The sequence below is a fragment of the Phacochoerus africanus genome, chromosome 5 (assembly GCF_016906955.1).
Source record: "Phacochoerus africanus isolate WHEZ1 chromosome 5, ROS_Pafr_v1, whole genome shotgun sequence".
In the NCBI taxonomy this organism is placed as follows: domain Eukaryota; kingdom Metazoa; phylum Chordata; class Mammalia; order Artiodactyla; family Suidae; genus Phacochoerus; species Phacochoerus africanus.
This window is the reverse complement of record NC_062548.1, coordinates 61296598-61316007: the sequence shown is the minus strand read 5'-3', so window position 1 is coordinate 61316007 and position 19410 is coordinate 61296598. Positions and strand designations below refer to the sequence as shown.

General features: G+C 43.8%; 1 long non-coding RNA gene across 1 annotated transcript; it reads right to left on the bottom strand.

The window, feature by feature from the left end:
• Nucleotides 1–2907: 2907 nt before the first annotated feature.
• Nucleotides 2908–18012, bottom strand: LOC125126695 (uncharacterized). The gene is made up of 3 exons (XR_007134752.1): nt 17950–18012; nt 17170–17172; nt 2908–2922 (listed from the first exon to the last, which is right to left on the bottom strand). It is a non-coding gene; the product is annotated as an uncharacterized LOC125126695 (long non-coding RNA).
• Between the last annotated feature and the right edge of the window lie 1398 nt (nt 18013–19410).

Below are 19410 nucleotides of genomic sequence, written 5' to 3'. Positions count from 1 at the left end.
TAGTTTAATGTTCCTCTGGGTCCAATAATATAAAGATCCTATAATTCAGTCATTGAAAAGCAGATCTAGTTTAAAACAGAATTTATACCAATTGAAAAAGTACATGAACACACATGTCAATGAATTTTGTTGATTTTACATTTCAGAATCACACATCACAGCTCTAATTCCGAATAGCATTTATACATCACAATGTGACCATGTTCTTTGTGTAAATTCTTAAAGAACATTTTCATTTTTTCTGTACTTCCTAACACACAGCGTGCTAGTTTCTAAGGGAAAATCGTAATGAGTAGAAAGAAAAACAGAACATAAAAGCATGCACATATGCTTTGTATGCTGCTGTCAAATCCAACTGACTTTTCTTGACCATTTAGTGTCGTATATTTTGGGACTATTTTATCTTTATACTCTAATGCTTTAAATGGCAAGGAGAGTGTGTAGAAGTACAGCCTAAGGAGAGGTCCTGTCTGTTCCATGAGACTTTCTAGGAATGCTGCGCTGCCCACTCCTGCCGTCTGCATTATTCTTCATGGCACCGGATCTCACCTTACCTCCTGGATGTGAAGGACCCTGGGTCTCTTCCTCCCAACCATTCTTGCATCCTCTTCCCTCAGTCATTTCTATTCTCCTTGGGCACCTCCTCATTTTGTCTACACTTTCAGGGTGGCATTTTCACTTTATTTATTTATTTTTTTTTGCGTTTGTGTTGCTGCCATTCTCTACATGCTCCTCTTCTTTGACCATGTCCGTGCTGAACATGTAGATTTTGTATTTTGGGTGTTATTTCATGTCTTCAATTACTTGGGTAATGATTCTGTATTCATTCTGAAGGAATGGTGGGACCTTTTCTTCTTTTTGGTAGCTTTTTAAAATTTCCCTTCTTCAGGCTCCTCAGTGGCATATGGAAGTTCTCAATTTTATCCCACTGGTAAAATCGGAGCAAGAGCAACTCTGGATCCTTAACGCGCTGCATCAGGCAGGGGATTGAACCATCAGCTTCACAGAGACAAGGCTGATTATTAAGCCACTGAGCCACAATGGGAAGTTCTCCATAGCTTTTTAAATGTATGGCTTCCGAGGATTAAGATGGCAGAATAGGAGGACTGGAGCTCAACTTCTCTCCTAAAAACAACAAAATTCACAACCAGAAGCTGAGCAATCTCCACCCGAATGGACTGGAAACCTTAAAAAAGATACCCTACTCCAGAAGAAAAAGAGGAGGACTCATCAAGAAGTAGGAAGGGTGACTTTGTGATATAAACAACCCCATACCTCCCGGGTGGGAAGCTCCACAGACTGAAAACTAACTGGTTCACAGAGAGAGACTCACCTACAGGAGCGAGAGTTCTGAGCTCCACATCAAACTCTCAGGTGCTGGGATCTGGTACTGGGAGAAAGAGCCCCTGGAGCATCTGGCATTGAAGGCCAGTGGGGCTTGTGCGCAGGAACTCCATGGGACTGGCGGAAACGGAGACCCCATTCTTAAAAGGCCCACACGGACTTTCACGTGCACTGGATCCCAGGGCAGAGCAAGGTCTCCATAGGAATCTGGGTCAAACCTGACTGCAGTTCTTGGAGGTCATCCTGGGAAAACAGGTGTGAATGTGGCTTGTTGTGAGGGAGGGCCATTGAAGGCAAAGCTCTGGGAAGATTCAGCAGTTGCCTTTCTCTGGAGGTGGCCTTTTTGGGGAAATCTGGCCCCACCCACCTGTCAGCACTGAGAAGCCCCAGGGCAAACAACAATCCAGGTGGGATCACAGCCCCACCCCTCAGTAAACAGGCTGCCTAAAGACCCATCAAAGGGCACACAACTGCCTCTAATCCCATCCAGAGACTCCGCCCCACCCACCAGAGGGATGAGAGGGATTAGAATCAGCTCCACCTGCCAGGGGGCAGGCATCAGCCCCTCCCATCAGGAAGCCTACAGCAAGCCCCCCCATACCGACTTCAGCCACAAGGGGGGCAGACACCAGAGGTAAGAGAGGCTACAACCCTTGTATCTGTAAAAAGGGCACCACGCCAAACACCTATAAAAATGAAAAGACAGAGCACTATAACTCACACGAGGGAGAAAGGAGAAACCCCAGAAAATCAGCTAAGTGATCAGGAGATTGTCAGCCTCCAGGAAAAAGACTTTTAGACTGTTGACGCTAAAGATGATGCAAGACATTGGAAATAAACTGGAGGCAAAGATGGATAACTTACAGGAAACACTGAGCAACGAGATACAAGATATCAAACTTAAACAAGAAGAGATACAAAATACAATAACGGAAATAAAAAAGGCACTAGAAGCAGCTAACAGCAGAATGCAGGAGGCAGAAGATCGAATAAGCGAGGTGGAAGACAGAGTAGTGGAAATTAGGGATGCGGGACAGAAAAGATAAAAAAGACTGAAAACAAATGAAGAGAGTCTCAGAGAACTCTGGGACAACGATCAACGCACCAACATCTGTATTATAGGGGTGCCAGAAGGAGAAGAGAGAGAGAAGGGGACAGAAAAAATATTTCAAGAGATAATAGCCGAAAACTCCCCTAACATGGGAAAGGAACCACTCACTCAAATCCGGCAAGCACAAAGAGTACCACATAAAATAAACCCAAGGAGGAATATCAATCCAACTGACCAAAATTAAAGACAAAGAGAACATCTTGAGAGCAGCTAGGGAAAAGAAACAAGTAACACACAAGGGAACCCCAATAAGGTTATCGGCAGATTTTTCACCTGAAACTCGGCAGGCCAGAAGGGAGTGGCATGATATACTTCACGTGATGAAAGGAAAGAGCCTCCAACCAAGATGACTTTACCCAGCAAGGCTCTCACTCAGATTTGAAGGAGAAATCAAAGCCTTCACAGGTAAGCAAAAGTTGAGAGAATTCAGCAACACTAAACCAGCCTTACAACAAATCCTAAAGGAACTTCTCTAGGCAGAAAAGAAAAGGCAGCAACAGGAAACAAAAATGCCACAAGTGACAAGGCTCACCAGTAAAGGTATATATACAGTAAAGATATGAAATCATCCATGCACAATTATACCACCAAAATCAGAAATCATGAGAAGAGGTGGGTACAAATGCAGGACTCTGGAGATGAACTTGCAATTAAGAGAACAACAAAACAATCTCATATCCATGTCGACTCTTACATCAAACCAAAACTCTGCAACTGATACACAAACAAGGAATCTCTGGAGAAGAAATATATCTCATAGTAAACCAGTGCATAATCCACCATGAAGGGGGTTATTTGACATCATTCTTGGAATGCTGACGTCTTCTTAGATCTGACTCTGGTTTCCTCTCCATCAAAGAATTTATGATAATTACAATTAAATAATGCAACTGTACAATTAAATAAAACAGTTCTGCAATCGTGTTATTAATAACCGTTTCTCTCCATGGTACGATGTAAGGTCTATAATGTCTTGTTTATCACATCACCTAGAATGGTGTAATGCCCTTATTGAAGAATCAATGAGGTGTAACAACTTGTGAGGACATATTTATATAGTTACCCTGTTTTTTAACCCATTTACGCATTTTATATTTTACTTATTTTCAGAGGGTGTATTATTTTTGTTATTCTTACCAGTTAAGGTATTCTTTTTACTATGCTATATAAAATATTTAATGGTATAAATATTTAATGGTATATAAGGCTTTCTTCTTTATAAATTTTAGTTGCATAATAGACAATGTTAATATAATGCCAGTTTTTAAAGAAAAATTGAAACGTAATAGATAATACTAAATAGTAAAGAGGAAGGCCATACAAAATGGGATAAAGCCTAGAATGAATTTCCTATTTCTCTCAGCATATTTTCCATTCCACTTCTGCAGAGGGAGACACTTTATCTGTTTCTTAAGATCCAAGATATAAGACTCTGTCTGAATGTAATTGTGTTTAAATACATGTATTTTATTCTGTTAAAAAATAATGTTCTGTGATAATCCATGTGGGAAAAGAATGTGAAAGGGAATAGATAAACGTACATGTATAACTGAATGTCTTTTTTGTACAGCAGAAATTATCACAACTGTGTAAATCAACTATACTTCAATAAATTTAAAAAAATAAAAAAATAAAAAAGAGATAAAACAAGAACAAACAAACAAACCAACAAAAGGATTGCTGCCTCCCAAAGGATTTCGGTCTTCAACTTTCCCTTCTCCGTATTGGAGCCTACCCTTGAGAACCGTGTTCCCTCAAGGATGTGTTGGAGTAGCTATTTCCTGATCCGCAAGACATGTTTCTTTAGGAGCAGGAGGAACTTTCTTTAGGTGGCTGAGGTGGTTTCTTTACACCAACACCTCGTCTGTATCCACTACAAGAAAGTGCATCCTTTAAACCCTTTGGTGCTGTGTCTTCTGACTCTTTGGTGCTCTGTGGTTGCCAGAGGATGCATATCTGGAGCTGATTTCCACAACTTCACTCTCCGGAGGCCCCTGTTTCCCCAGGCCCCGGCTGTCCTTTCTCTGGGGGACTGCATGCAGGCTTTTCTACAGGTTTCGTGTGTGTCCTTGGTGCTTCCCTCTGGGAAGTGACCATTGCCTCCTAGGGTGCAGCCTCTTGCTCCCCCTCCTGGCTCCACAGCCTTCTCTGTCACTGCTGGGATGAACTCTCTTCCCATACTCCCCCAGGATGCTCCCTTCCTCTGAGTCGGGCTGTCCACATTGTCAATCTGGGTTGTTCTCTTCTCCATTGACATAGAGCATGAGGTCAGAGTATGCTCTGCTTCTAGTGCTTGAGTAAGTCTGGGCTTTGAGGATTTTCCTTTACCTTATTGTCCGTTTGTACTGTCTCCTGAGGCTCTTTTATGAACTCCCCTTTATCAAGCTCTTGTTCTCCTATGGGAACTTAGGCCTGCGTGAACACGGTAAGTGTGAGAACGTATTTCCATCCATTCCCTTGAGGAGCATGAGGATTAGTGTGGGTTTTTCTACATCGTATATGAAGTTGTGCACTGCCTCTTACTCCGCTCTTTCCAAGTACTTTTATCACCAGTACGTACTGACTTCTATGTGTACTTTTTAAAGTATCTATGGAGGTGCTCATTATTTATCTTTTAATCTTTCAATTTGGGAAATGACAAACTCTGGTTTCCCTTCAGATCGCATAAATCTTTCACCTTTAATTTGGGAAATGACATAAACAGGTTTTAAAACCCCACTTGAGTTTTTTAATCAGAGCTGTGGATGCTCATAATGTCTTACTTCACTTGTATATTTCCAGTTTGGGTTTGCCAGCATTTTCTTTCAGATGTCCACACCTAAGTTCAAAGGCCGATGGGAGCATCCTTTTCCCACTTTGCTCGGTCCTTGTCTGATTTTGCAGTTGAGGTTCATGCAACAAATGAAGGATCAATTTCTGCTCTTGTAGTTTCTCAAATTTGGCCTAATTCAGAAGAGGCATGAATTTTCATATAAACTAGTGTTCATCTCTTAGAGTATCTGACTCCAGAATTTCCTTTGTGGAAATATTTGTAAGGACCCTGTCCAATTATTTCCTGGTCACCCTGACAGGTAAGTTTCCTAATGTTTGTCAGTTTGGGGAAGTGATATATATTTCTTAGGATTTGCCTCTTAACAGCTTGCAAATTTTTAGGCATATTATTTATAGTTTTTCACAAAGTTCTCCTATGGCTTCTACTTGTGCTTCACACATGGTCCAAGTGTTTTATTATGTGGAATCTCCTGAATCTGGATAAAGCTCTAAGAAATACTCCAAGAATATTTCTAGCCAGCAAGTAAGGAAAAGGCAAATACAAGGAAGAATCACTCCCTTCCACCTCTTGGAACTGTCACCCGCAGTCCCTCAGGGAGTCTGATCCACTGCTGTCTGATACAGTGTAAGGAGGCAAAGGCAGCCATTATTCTGGGAGAGTAGAGTGTGCAGAAGTGGAGGCAGCCACCACCTGCAGTCAGATGTGCTCCGGCTTTTGGGGGAGGGCAGAGACGGCCTCATTTCTAGCTTTAGCTTCCTGGATGAACTTACCCCCAGGTAGATTAAACACTTCTTTCCTGTATTAAAACATGACTTGGCAAGAAACATCAAGAGAGAAAAATCTCAAAATCCACATGGGATAATAGATGGATAATCCAGAACACACACACAAAAATCAAAAACTTATAAAATCTGAACAATATGGGAATAAACAACTGGTCTAAAATTGAGACAAAGACCATACAAGACAGTTCATCAAAGAGACAGACCGAAGACAAATAAGAATAGGAGAAATTATTCCACATTCTGTGTCACTGGAAGATGCAAATAATAGACACCACTGCGCACCTGTCAGGATGGCCTAAAGCCCAAACAGTGAGAACACTCAATGCTGGCAAGGATGTGGAGCAAGAGAAACACTTATTCATTGCTGGTGGGGATGCAACATGGTACAGCCATTGTGGGGACACGCCAGGGGTTGCATACAGAAAAAAAGTCCTATCATGTTTTTCTCCCAAACTTGAAAACAATACCCACTTGAATTCTGCACACAATATTCCCTGGACCTTCTAGCAAAAACTTGCCATGACCTTCTAGTGTGGTCTGAGAAATGCTCTCAGCAGATGGAGGCACCAAGAGCAGCTGGGGTGGCCAGCCTCACACATCTGCTTACCCGGGGGGATTTTGTGCTGGCCTGTCACACTGTGGGAGGTGCACTGTTAAGCTGCTGACAATAATAAGTTGCAACATCTTCAGCCTGCAGGCCACTGATGGTGAGGGTGAAATCAGTGCCAGATCCACTGCCCTTGAACCGGGAAGGGACTCCACCTTGCAAAGCGGATGCCCAATAAATGAGGAGCTTAGGAGCCTTCCCTGCTTGTTAGTTGATACCAGGCTAAATTATTGCTAATGCTCTGACTGGCCCGGCAAGTGATGGAGACTGTGTCTCCTAGAGATGCAGCCAGGGAGGCTGGAGACTGGGTCACCTGGATGGCACAACTGGCACCTAAGAGAGGAAACAAAAACCGCATATTCTTGTTATCAGAGGACTTCCTTGAAGAGCCCAGAGGTACTGAGCACAGTGGCTGAGGGGATGCTCCATGCCCCAGACACTCAGCTGTCCCACAGTGAGCAGGGCTGAGGGGCAGGTGACAGCCATGGGAGTCATTGTGAGGGTCTCCCTCCTCACCTGGGAGCCAGAGCAGCAGGAGGCCGAGGAGCTGCATGGGGGCCCTCATGTCCATGCTGGGTCCCGACTGCCACTGCCTCCTTCCCAGGGTGGGCCCAGACTCTTAGTAAGTGTCCAGGGTGGTGGGCTGTGCTCTGGGAACATGCAAATCAGCAGGGGGAGGGGAGGGCTGGGCACAGCTGCAGGGCTGGCTGGTCTCAGTGACAACCCAGGGGCAGTGCCCTGGGGACTCAGGTCAGAGCAGGCAGCACACATGTGCTGCAGAAAACAGGTTTCTCCCTGGAGACCATAGGATGGACTCAGTGCACTGTCCTGTCAGGAGAGGATTTGTTTTCTTCCCCTCAATGTTCCCCATTTCTTGCTCCATCTCCATCTAAGAGCTGGAATATCAGGGATAAAATATTTCAAAATACTGCAGGGAATTTAATAATACCACTTCATTGTGTGTCTGGAGCTATTCTTGAAGCTGGAGAATTTTCCTCTATGGTCTGATTCTCTGATGACTTGGATGAGGTACATCTTTTGATGCTCCTCAGACCAACCACCGACTGTGTTTCCCTGAACTAAATGTGTTGGTTCACCTGCATCTTCCCGCATCACCAGATCTCCTAAGAGATACCAGCTCTCAGGGGTTGGTGGAAGGGAGCTGGGGCTCAAGCAGGGGGAGGCATGGACCATTGAGAAAGGTGATGTTAGAAACCTGACACCTGGGCAGGAGCCCACAAGGTGTGGACAGGGCGCTGGCAGAGACAGGAGGGGAGCCTCGCCTGTGGTATGACAGGAGGGTGTCCCCTCAAGGGGGTGCTGCCACTCCTGGCCCAGTGCCAGGTGTGGAGCTGGAGGGAGATGAGGAAAGCATTCATGTGGCTGGCATGGCCACTGCTGGTCATCTCCCCACCACCTCTGCTTCTTCCTCCAGTTACAGAGGAGGGCCCTGGACTTGGAGGTCAGATATGGAGAAACTAAAAACATCCCCAACCCAGTCTGATCTTTTCTCTCTGAAGCAGGGTGAGGACCAAGACCACAGTCTGTGGAGTTGCTGTGAGCTGCAGAGAGGCCAGGGAGGAGGCACCATGGGGCTGGAGAGAAAGCTGCCCTGCTGTCAGTGTCACAAGACCAGGGATCCCCAGCCCTTCAGGGTGTGGCTGCAAAGGAGAGAAGCTGTGTCCCCACACACAGTGGGAAAGCCTGTCTGCACTCAGGAGTCCCCATGTCATCCTTGTCCATGAGGACTCCTGGAGCAGCGGTTATCTAGGCAAGTGCTAGCTGAGTCTTACTGAATTTTTTTTTCATGTGTGTGTGTGTGTGTGTGTGTGTGTGTGTGTTGTACACTATTTTTCAAAATTTTTGTTTTGTTTCATTTTTTAGGGCCACCCCCAAAGCATATGGAGGTTCTCAGGCTAGGGGTCAAATGGGACCTACAGCTGCCTGCCTACACCACTGCTCAAAGTAATGCCAGATCCTTAACCCACTGAGCGAGGCCAGGGATCAAACCAGCATCCTCCTGGTTCCTAGTCAGAATGTTTCCACTGCACCATGATAGGGACTCCAAATTTATTATTATATTTTTCCTTTTCTTTTTCCTTTTTCTTTTTAGGTCCACACCCGCAGCATATGGAAATTCCCAGGATATCAGTCAAATCAGTGCTGTAGCCAGTAGCCTACACAACAGCCACAGCAACACCAGACCCAAGCCACATCTGCAACCTACACCATAGCTCATGGCAACACCAGATCCTTATCCCATTGATTGAGGCTGGGGATCAAACCTGTGACCTCATGGTTACTATTCAGATTTGTTTCCACTGAGTTTTGACTGAAACTCCTATTTTTAAAAAAAAAATTAAATGATTTTATTTTTTCCATTATGGTTGGTTTACAGTGTTCTGTCATGTTCTACTGTACAGCCAGGTGACCCAGTCACACATGAATCTCCATTCTTTTTCTCACATTATCCTCCATCATGCTCCATCACAAGTGATTAGATATAGTCCCCTGTGCTATTCAGGAGGATCTCACTCATATGTTGTATTTATTTATTTATTTTTATTTTTTTATTTGAGGCATGTGCACATATTCCATAATTATTTTAATTACAACAATAATAAAAACTCCATTAATGAAGCAAATCTTGTTAGAAACTAATTAAGAAAAATTGGTAGAATTCAAATTGGAAACAGTTTGAATTGACAATTCTGAGTGCATAGTGGTAAGAAACTATCTATCATACAGTAATTAAAGAACATTTTAAATATTCCCCTTCAGCTGTATCTTCAGAGCTCTTTTATAATTGTAGGTAACTAGCTAGTTAACTAATTCCAAAGCAAATATGTTCATCACTGTATACAATTTTCTTTTCATGTTCAATAATATCTAGTAATTGCTTTGCATGGTTTAGGAAGAATGCCTGTTCTTTATTTTTTTTTTACAAAATAAAATACATATATTTAACCACAATTACATTCAAACAGATTATTATATCATGGATCTTAAGAAACATGTTAAGCAACTCCCTTTGGAGAAGTGGAATGGAAAATATGCTGAGACAAATAGGAAATTGAATCTATACTTTATCCCATTTTGTGTGGCTTTCCTCTTTACTATTTAGTATTATCTATTACATTTCAATTTTTCTTTAACAATTAGCATTATATTAAAATTGAGTGTATTATACAACTAAAATTTATAAAGAAGAAAGCCATATATACCATTAACTACTTCATATAGCACAATAAAAACAATAACTTAACTGGTAAGAATAACAAAAATAATACACCCTCTGAAAATAAGTAAAATATAAAATGCATAAGCTGGTTAAAAAACAGTGTACCTGTATAAATATGTCCTCACAATTTGTTACATCTCATTGATTCTTCAATAAAGGCATTACACCATTCTAGGTAATGTGATAAACAAGACATTATAGACTTTACATTGTACCATGGAGAGAAATGGTTATTAATAATACAATTGTAGACCTATATTATTTAATTGTACACTTGTATTATTTAATTATAATTATCATAAATTCTTTGATGGAGAGGAAATCAGAATCAGATCTAAGAAGACTTCAGCATTCAAAGAATCACGTCAAATGACTCCCTTCATGGTGGATTATGCACTTATTTACTATGAGATACATTTCTTCTCCAGAGATTCCTTGTTTGTGTATCAATTGTAGATTTTTGGTTTGCAGTTATTCTGAAGTTTTGATATAAGAGTCTATATGTATACGAGATTCTTTTAAGTTGTTGTTCTCTTAATTGCAAGTTCATCTCCAGAATCCTGCATTTGTACCCACCTCTTCTCCTGATTTCTGATTTTGGTGGTATAATTGTGCATGGATGATTTCATATCTTTACTGCATATATACGTTTACTGGTGAGCCTTGTCATTTGTGGCATTTTTGTTTCCTGTTGCTGCCTTTTCTTTTCTGCCTAGAGAAGTTCCTTTAGGATTTGTTGTAAGGCTGGTTTAGTGTTGCTCAATTCTCTCAACTTTTGCTTACCTGTGAAGGCTTTGATTTCTCCTTCAAATCTGAATGAGAGCCTTGCTGGGTACAGTCATATTGGCTGGAGGCTTTTTCCTTTCATCACGTGAAGTATATCATGCCACTCCCTTCTGGCCTGCCGAGTTTCAGGTGAAAAATCTGCCAATAACCTTATTGGAGTTCCCTTGTATGTTTCTTGTTTCTTTTCCCTAGCTGCTTTCAAGATGTTCTCCTTGTCTTTAATTTTGGTCAGTTTGATGAATATGTGTCTTGGTGTATTCCTCCTTGGTGTTTATTTTATATGGTACTCGTTGTGCTTGCTGGATTTGAGTGAGTGGTTCCGTTCCCATGTTAGGGAAGTTTTTGTCTATTATCTCTTGGAATATTTTTCCTATCTCCCTCTCTCTCTCTTCTCCTTCTGGCACCCCTATGATACGGATGTTGGTGCGTTGAACATTGTCCCAGAGATCTCTGAGACTCTTTGTTTTCAATCTTTTGTCTCTTTTCTGTTCTGCATCCATAATTTCCACTAATCTGTCCTCCACCTCACTTATTTTTTCTTCTGCCTCCTGTATTCTGCTGTTGGTTGCTCCTAGTGAATTTTTTATTTCAGTTATTGTATTTTGCATCTCTTCTTGTTTAAGTTTGATATCTTGTATCTCTTTGGTCAGGGTTTCCTGTAAGTTATCCATCTTTGCCTCCAGTTTATTCCCAATGTCTTGCATCTTCTTCAGCATCAACAGCCTAAAATCTTTTGCCTGGAGGCTAAGAATCTCCTCATTGCTTAGCTGTTTTTCTGGGTTTTTTTCCTTTCTCCCTCATCTGAGTTCTAGGTCTCTGTCTTTTCATTTCGATAGGTTTTTGGTGGGGTTTCCTTTTTACAGATACAAGAATTGTAGCCTCTCTTACCTCTGGTGTCTTCCCCCCTTATGGCTGAAGTCAGTATGGGGGTTTGCTGTAGGCTTCCTGATGGGAAGGGCTGATGCCTGCCCACAGGTAGGTGGAGCTGATTCTAATCCCTCTGGTGGGTGGGGCGGAGTCTCTGGATGGGATTAGTGGCAGCTGTGTGCCTGAGGGGTTTTTAGGTAGCCTGTTTACTGAGGGGTGGGGCTGTGATCCCACCTGGATTGCTGTTTGCCCTGGGGCTTCTCAGCAGCTGCCTGATGGGTGGGGCCAGATTTTCCCAAAAAGGCCACCTCCAGAGAAAGGCACTGCTGCTGAATATTCCCGAGAGCTTTGCCTTCAATGTCCTTCCCTCACAACAAGCCAGGTTCACCCCTGTTTTCCCAGGATGTCCTCCGAGAAATGCAGTCAGGTTTGACCCAGATTCCCATGGAGACTTTGCTTTGCCCTGGGGTCCAGTGCATGTGAAAGTCCGTGTGTGCCTTTTAAGAATGGGGTCTCCATTTCCCCCAGTCCTGTGGAGCTCCTGCACACAAGCCCCACTGCCCTTCAATGCCAGCTGCTCCAGTGGCTCTTTCTCCCAGTGCCAGATCTCCACACGTGAGGGTTTGATGTGGGGCTCAGAACTCTCACTCCTGTAGGTGAGTCTCTCTCTGAGAACCAGTTAGTTTCCAGTCTGTGGAGCTTCACACCCAGGAGGTATGGGGTTGTTTATATCATGAAATCGCCCCTCCTGTCTCTTGATATGGCCTCCTCTTGTTCTTCTGGAGTAGGGTATCTCTTTTTAAGGTTTCTGGTCCAATTGGGTGGGGATTTCTCAGCTTTTAGTTGTGAATTTTGTTGTTTTTAGGAGAGAAGTTGAGCTCTAGTCCTTCTATTCCACCATCTTAATCCTCTCTCCTGGGCCTCCCTAATTTCTTAACAAGTTGCAGTTTGGGGAACTGCCCATGCTCATTAACTAGTCCTCCATGGGCTCCTAGATCTCTGTTGAAGTCCTGCATCTGGGCTTTGGGAGAAGGTATTGATAATATAGGTTGTTTTTTGTTTTCCACGAGGTAACTCCCTCTTGGTAGGGGCTGACTTTTCTACTAAAATGCCTAAGATTCCTTGGGTTAGGAAGAGAATTGAGTATTAGATAAATGGGAAAGCTGCATATGTTTTAATATATACTTTTCCTGGAAGTGTGCCTGTGTGTGTTTTCTGATGACACTTTCTTCTTCTGTCCTATTCCTGATCAAGATCAGTTCTATCTCAAGCTCATTACAAAGGTTTTTAAGAAATTAATTTATATTTCAGCAGATGGCTTTCAAAGTTTCAATTAAAGATTTTTTTAACATTTTTAAATAATTCATGTTCAGGCAGAACTGTGCTGACATATATAATTTGAGGCCTACAAATTTTAAGTTACCCAAAAAATAAAATGAGAGTTCCCATGTGGTGCAGCAGAAACAAATCAGACTAGAAAACATGAGGTTGTGGGTTCGCTCCTGCCTTGCTCAGGGGTTAAGGATCTGGCTTGCCATGAGCTTTGGTATAGGTTGCAGATGTGTCTTGGATCAGTGTTTGCTGTGGCTGTGGGTGTAGCCGTGACTACAGCTCCAATTAGACCCCTAGCCTGGGACCTCCACACATTGTGGGTGAGGCCCTAAAAAGACAAAAAAAAAAGTGAAATGGCTGAGGAAGAGATTATTCTAAACTGTGGTTCTTTTTGTTTCCTGTAATTTGAAAGTTTAGGATGAAAAATAAACTGTTTCAAATCCACCACCAATAAAGGTCATTCAAGTTATAAAGCATTGGTAAAGTTGGATAAATGATCAAACCTCAATTGACACTGCATTGAAGAGGACTAGTAGAAGTCCCACTAAATAGCATTATCACCTGAGTAGAGGAGAGTCCAGAGTTGGGGCTCAAGGAAACCTTTCACACCATTACCCACATACCAAGATCATGCAGGGCACAATGCACACCAGGGCAGAGCTGGGGTCTCAAACCCTGAGCAGAAGGGAAGGCCTGCTGTGCCCATGGCTCAGAGATTCTTCCGCATGTTATTTCACTGTGCATGGCACGTTTAAGGTGGAGGGCAAGGAGATCCCCAAAGGGACCTTTACGCGTGGTGGTGACCTAAGAGGGCCTGAGGATGCCAATGACATCAGGTCTCTAATCTTTGAGCTGACGTTGTCAGCTTCAGCAGGTGGAAAGGTGGCCGCCTGAGATGGTCCTGCTCAGCAAGGTAGAGACGGGCTGTGTGGACACAGCCATGTCAGAGAGGAGGGGGGCAGGCCAGGCTTCCAGCCCCAGAGCCCAGGACCCAGAGAGGTTTCTCCCACACCCACCCTGACGGCAGCCCTTCTCCAGTGTCCTCACCACACCTGAGACCTTAAATTCAAGGGGCTCCCTCTTGAAAATGGGACGTCTCCCTCCTACTTCCCCAGAATTTCCAAGATCAGGCCTAGGACCTTTGTGGATGGTGGTGTTTGTCTGCCATCTAATGGCAGTTTGTGGCAAGGAAACTAAGGATGTTGGATGCTGTGCCCAAGAGTCTAGACCTTGAGGTTTTCGTTGTCAGTCATGAATTCAACTATAGGATTCCATCCACCCCAGGTCATATTGTGGGGGAACACAGCTCATCACTCAGATATCGAGCAGGGCACATATTATACATACAGTGAGGTGAGGCTGGCCATAAGTATTCATCTGGGAGTCAATCAACAATCAAAGGATTGACATTTCCTTTCTTTCAGAGTACTATGCCTCAATTAAGGTCCTCACCATATTGAGTTTATTTTTTATATTGTGTGTGAGATCTCTATTTTCATTCTTTTACGTGTATCTCTCCAGGTTTCCCCATTGGTCGAGACAATATTTCACCACTGTGTACATGACACCCTCACATCAGTGTAATATATGATAGGAGTCAGTCAGCTGCTTTGTGTTGGCTACATCTGTGAAGACTCGGGAAGGAGAGGCTCTGCCTCCAGTTCAAGGAGCAAGAGGAGTGGCTCCTCTACTTGGGCCATGTGATCATACAGCACATGGTGCTGGTTACAGCTGGATGACATAGATTCTGTGTGCACGCTCTGAAAAGCTCAGATTAAAGGCACTCCTAGATTCTAGGCTTGTGTAGTGGAAAGCCAGCCCTGCTTAAAAACAAACCAAAACTATACTTTGTTAAAAGAGTAATCTCCCCGAAGGTCAAGGCCACTGCTAGATTTGTCTGTAGGACAAGAAGCAGCTGTGTGATTGAACTGCCCATGTAATCTGTTACTTTTAAACCCAGCAAGTTATCAATACACCTGGGTCTAGCACAGTGATCTTAGCTGAGCACTGGGTCTTAGCAAATTCAGCAGGCAGACTCCATCTCCAGGGAAGGACCTCAGTCCCCACAGCTGTCACCCCCTGGGCCTAACATGTCTTCATCAGCTTAGAGTTTGGCATCAGAGGGTGCTCAAGCAGCTGACTTGAGAGAAGAGTTCAGGTTTGCCTGGACACACTGCATCATATGTGGTGCAGTAAGAATGCAGACTCCTCCCTACAGCCCCACTCCTGTCAATGAACTGCTGAGCAGCACACATGGTCACCAACTTTGTCTAACAGGGTCAACTAGAAACAGGGATTTAACAGATTTCTGGAGATCTGTTCCTCAAGGGCTTGGAAAGAGCATATTGGGAGAAGGTATGAGTTCTGGGAAACGGGTATGGGAATCTAAATTGTGTCCAAGGTGGGGAGAAAATAGTACAACAATGAAAATTACAACTCAATTTATATTTTGAACTTGAGCCCCACCCAAAATTGTCTATTGAAAGGAACCCAGTGAAACTGACCCAGGACCTCCTTCTTGCTGCCTGGTACTTCCTGGTGGTTGTCGGCGGGCGAATGCCTCTAAGAGTGGCATCCACATTCATTCCCAGGCACCCAACAGCTGGCAGCAACTCGAAGAAAATGTCCCCAAAGGGCAAGTGAGCTCTCAAGTGTGCCCCCCCGCCACAGGTTGAGATTTCCATTCCCATCCAGAGTGTTGAATGTGTGTCTTTCCTTAAAGAACAGATCAGCTGACAGCTTCTTCGATTCTGGAGACCACACATTCCACCACAGGAGGGCGTCTAGCTCAGGAACCAGGGGCCATGGAATCTGCCAGATGGAGAGGACCACAAAATGAAACTGCTCTCTGCAGCCTGCAGTGCCAGCACCTGCCCCCTGGGTCTGTGAGGGCACAGGGGACTTGCTCAAACATTGGCCTGCGACCCAACTGACATAGAGTGACCACTGGGCTGAAGGATAATGAGCCTAGTGGCTGCTCCTGGGAGGCCCTGGCAGCCATTCCCTGTGATGAGGTATGGAGGAGCCCCTGTGTGGGAGGAGGGAAAGGCTCTGGGAGGTTGTCCTGGTGGGTCCATACCCCCTGTCTACACAGAAGGGGACCCAGGCTGGGACTGAAGCCTCCGGCCTCTCCCTCCAGGCTCTCCAGACATTTCCCCAGAGCTCTGGTTGGAAGCTCTGCATCCTCTGGGCCCCATAGCTCTCTCTGTGCCCTGAGGATGGACCCCCTTGGGAGGCCTGTGTTAGGACCTGTGACTCTGTGCAGGGTCCAGGGAGCGTCCTGCTCACAGGAGATGTGCAGTGTCCCCAGGCTCCACACTGGGCATCAGAGCAGCAAGCCATTTGCATTTGGATCAAATTGTGCCCACTGGTGATTAGTGTAGAAACACGCTCTGAAGACCTGTCATTCTTTGTGTGTGTTCTAAACTTCCTACCATAAGCCGCTTTCTTTTTCTCTTCTTTTTACTTTCTAGTAAATCCAGTTTACCTGCACTTGATGGAATCTCTTCTGCTGGATATGAATAATCTCATTGGATTTAGTGATCAAAAACTGATTCTATTTACCTGGACATCTTAAATTATTTTCCTCTGATCATACCATGTCATTGCATGCACCAGCATGCCCATTTTTGTTCAGACGTATTTTTAGGGCATTTTAACAAATGGGATCTATTTGATGTGTCCATTTTCTAAAATTATAACTAGAAACTTAGTGTCTAATATAACATGAAATAAACATGTCATATGAAAAGCCACATGTATTCTTTTCTGATTGTTTTCTTTTATGACAATATACTATCATGATTGTATCTCAAATAATTTTTTTTTAAGTTGCCAAAAGGCAATTAACATTCATCTCGAGGTACAACATTAAAGGTTGGAAAGTCAACATTGCAACAAGTCCAAAACTAAAAGGGTAAATTGGAGACATTGTATTTTCATTAGATGAGAGTGTGTATGGAAAATGGAATAATACAAACTAAAATGCCAACTACATGTTCCCTATCCAGTGGCACCATTTATTAGTATTTTTAACCAGATATATGCTTTTCTATATCACTCCCAAGACTGTATCTGGAAAAAAGCTTCAAGAGTTTCAAGCAGAAAACCTGAACTGAAAAAAGGGAATTCAGCTGAGCTGTGGTTGTCCCACAGGCCAACTTTCTCCTCACTGGCCTGTTCTAAGGGGCAATCACACACACAAGGCCGGGCAGCTCTCAGGCCTTAACATCTGGTGTCTGAGGAGGCGCTAAGGCTCTGCTGGTCCACAGGCCTCAGCTGCGCCCTCTGCTCTCTGATTCTCCCACTTCTTCTCTCTTACACAGACTCAGAGCATCTGCCCCTCTGCTCCCCCACAACATGCACACCCATGTGTGCAGCTGGGCCCCCAGGAGAGGGGTTTGTGTAGGGCTGTATCACTGTGTGGAGGGATTCTTTATATGCTGCAGTAATAAACGCCTGCATCCTCAGCCCACCCTGCTGATTTTCAGGGTGAAATCTGTGTCCTGATCCACTGCCAGTGACCTGTCTGGGACCCAGTGTCCTGTTGGTAGCACTATAGATCAGGCGCTGGGGAGACTGGCCTGGTTTCTGAAGGTACCAATTCAAATAATTCTTTCCATCACTGTGTAGGAGCTCTGACTGGACCTGCAGGAGATGGAGGCCGGCTCTCCAGGGCGGACTGACAGGGAGAGTGGAGTCTGGGTCAGCACAATGGCCCCATCGGATCCTAAAGGAAGAGTGAAGTCAAAGATTCTCAACAATTGTTACAATTCTCGAAGTTCCTCTTACCTTATCTCAATCTACGTCATTTTTTATTTCAATTGAGATCCTAAAAGAATCAACTTCTAAAAGAACCTGGATTTCTGAAGCACAACGTGTGTCTGAAATCTGCCTCCACTTCACCCCCATTCTGCATCACCACCTTCAGCAGAGGACAGGGACTTGGATCATAGGATCGACCTCCTCATGCTCACAGACCAAACATCTCCTGCCCTTGGCAGAGGGTGAGAGATGTGCACATACCATGTGGCCAATCACACTGAAAAGCAGTGCTGCTCCCCACAGCCCCCCTTGCCCTTCCCATCTCCCCTCCATCCTCACCTGGGACCCAGAGCAGGAGGAGCCCCAGGAGCTGGGCAGGGAACCTCATGGTCAGCTGTGAACGGAGGAGCCCTGATCAGTCCAAGCCAGACTAGAGCTCCCTTTTATGTCAGACTGGCCAGGAAGTCCTCCTAGGGGACAGCATCAAATCTCCTGGTGGGGGAGCAGAGGGAAAGAGCCGTGCAGAGGTAGGGAGGGACTCAACTTTGAGCCAAGAGATATCATGGTCTCATTTTTCTCATCATTTCACTCATATCTTGACATTCATGAGAGCAGCTGTCACTTCTCTTTACTCCCTTACAGTCTCAGAAGATCTTTCATTCTCCCCTGCTTGTGCTCACAAGTAATCCTTTTTGAATGAGAAGCTCTATTACAATTATTCACTGAATCTTTCTAGTCTTAAGTAGATTTTTAACATTAGAAATAGTAATGACTGATACTTAAATAATGTATAAAACATTTAAATCAGCCATCAATGTGATCAAAAAGCTTTTCTTCTGGAAATCATTTCTAATCAGCTACATTAATAAACCCTCTGGACTCACTGGACCTCATGAGATCATTGTCAGCGTGATGACACATATGAGCCCCCAGAGCTGCTCTTAGTAGAAATCTGGAGAGCTGCCCATGTGGGAGCAGCTTGACTGTAAATTACCATCAACCCTGAGACCAGACCTAGTGATTTTTTTTAATTTAAGGCATAGAGTTATGACTCTTCCTATTTTGGAATGTGTCCTCTCTTTCTCTTCTTAGATAATAGAGCATAGCCCTCATCTCACATGCCTCCTCTTCCTAGGGCAGGTCCAGGGCGCTCTGTTGTTCCTCTTTGTAGCCACTAGGAGGTGTCTGTCGTCCTTAGGTCCAGACACAGCTCTTAAGGGAATCCAGTCATACCAGAGACCTGGCATTTTGATACAGACCTATAGCCATGAAACACTCATTTTAAAGTCATACTCATTATTCATTAGATTAGAAATACGTAGGATTTCTGGCTGTGGGTTAGTGGGTTAAGAATCTGGCTGCACTGGGTCCCTGTGGAGGCATGGGTTCCATCCCTGGCCCAAGCATTTCCTGTGCCCAAACTATGGGCCACAAACTATGAATAAAAAGAATATGTAACACATCAGAGTCTTATTTCCCTATTAAACTCTTTTTTTGTTTCTTTAACTTTTCATTTCAATAATGAACAGCATAATAGCTGGGGATAATTGAGGTATACAAAATATATACATAGGATTGAAATATAGATTTTAGAGTGTCCTAAAAAGTTGAAGAAGCTATACCAGATGTTTTTATTAATTTTCATCTGGGTCCAATAAAAGACAGGACCTCAAATTTAGTGATGGAAAAGCAGATTCAGTTTAAAAACAAAATTAACACCAATTGAAAAAGTACATGAACAGACATGCCAATGAATATTCTTGTTTTATGTGTCAACTCAAATTAAGCTATAAACTGCTG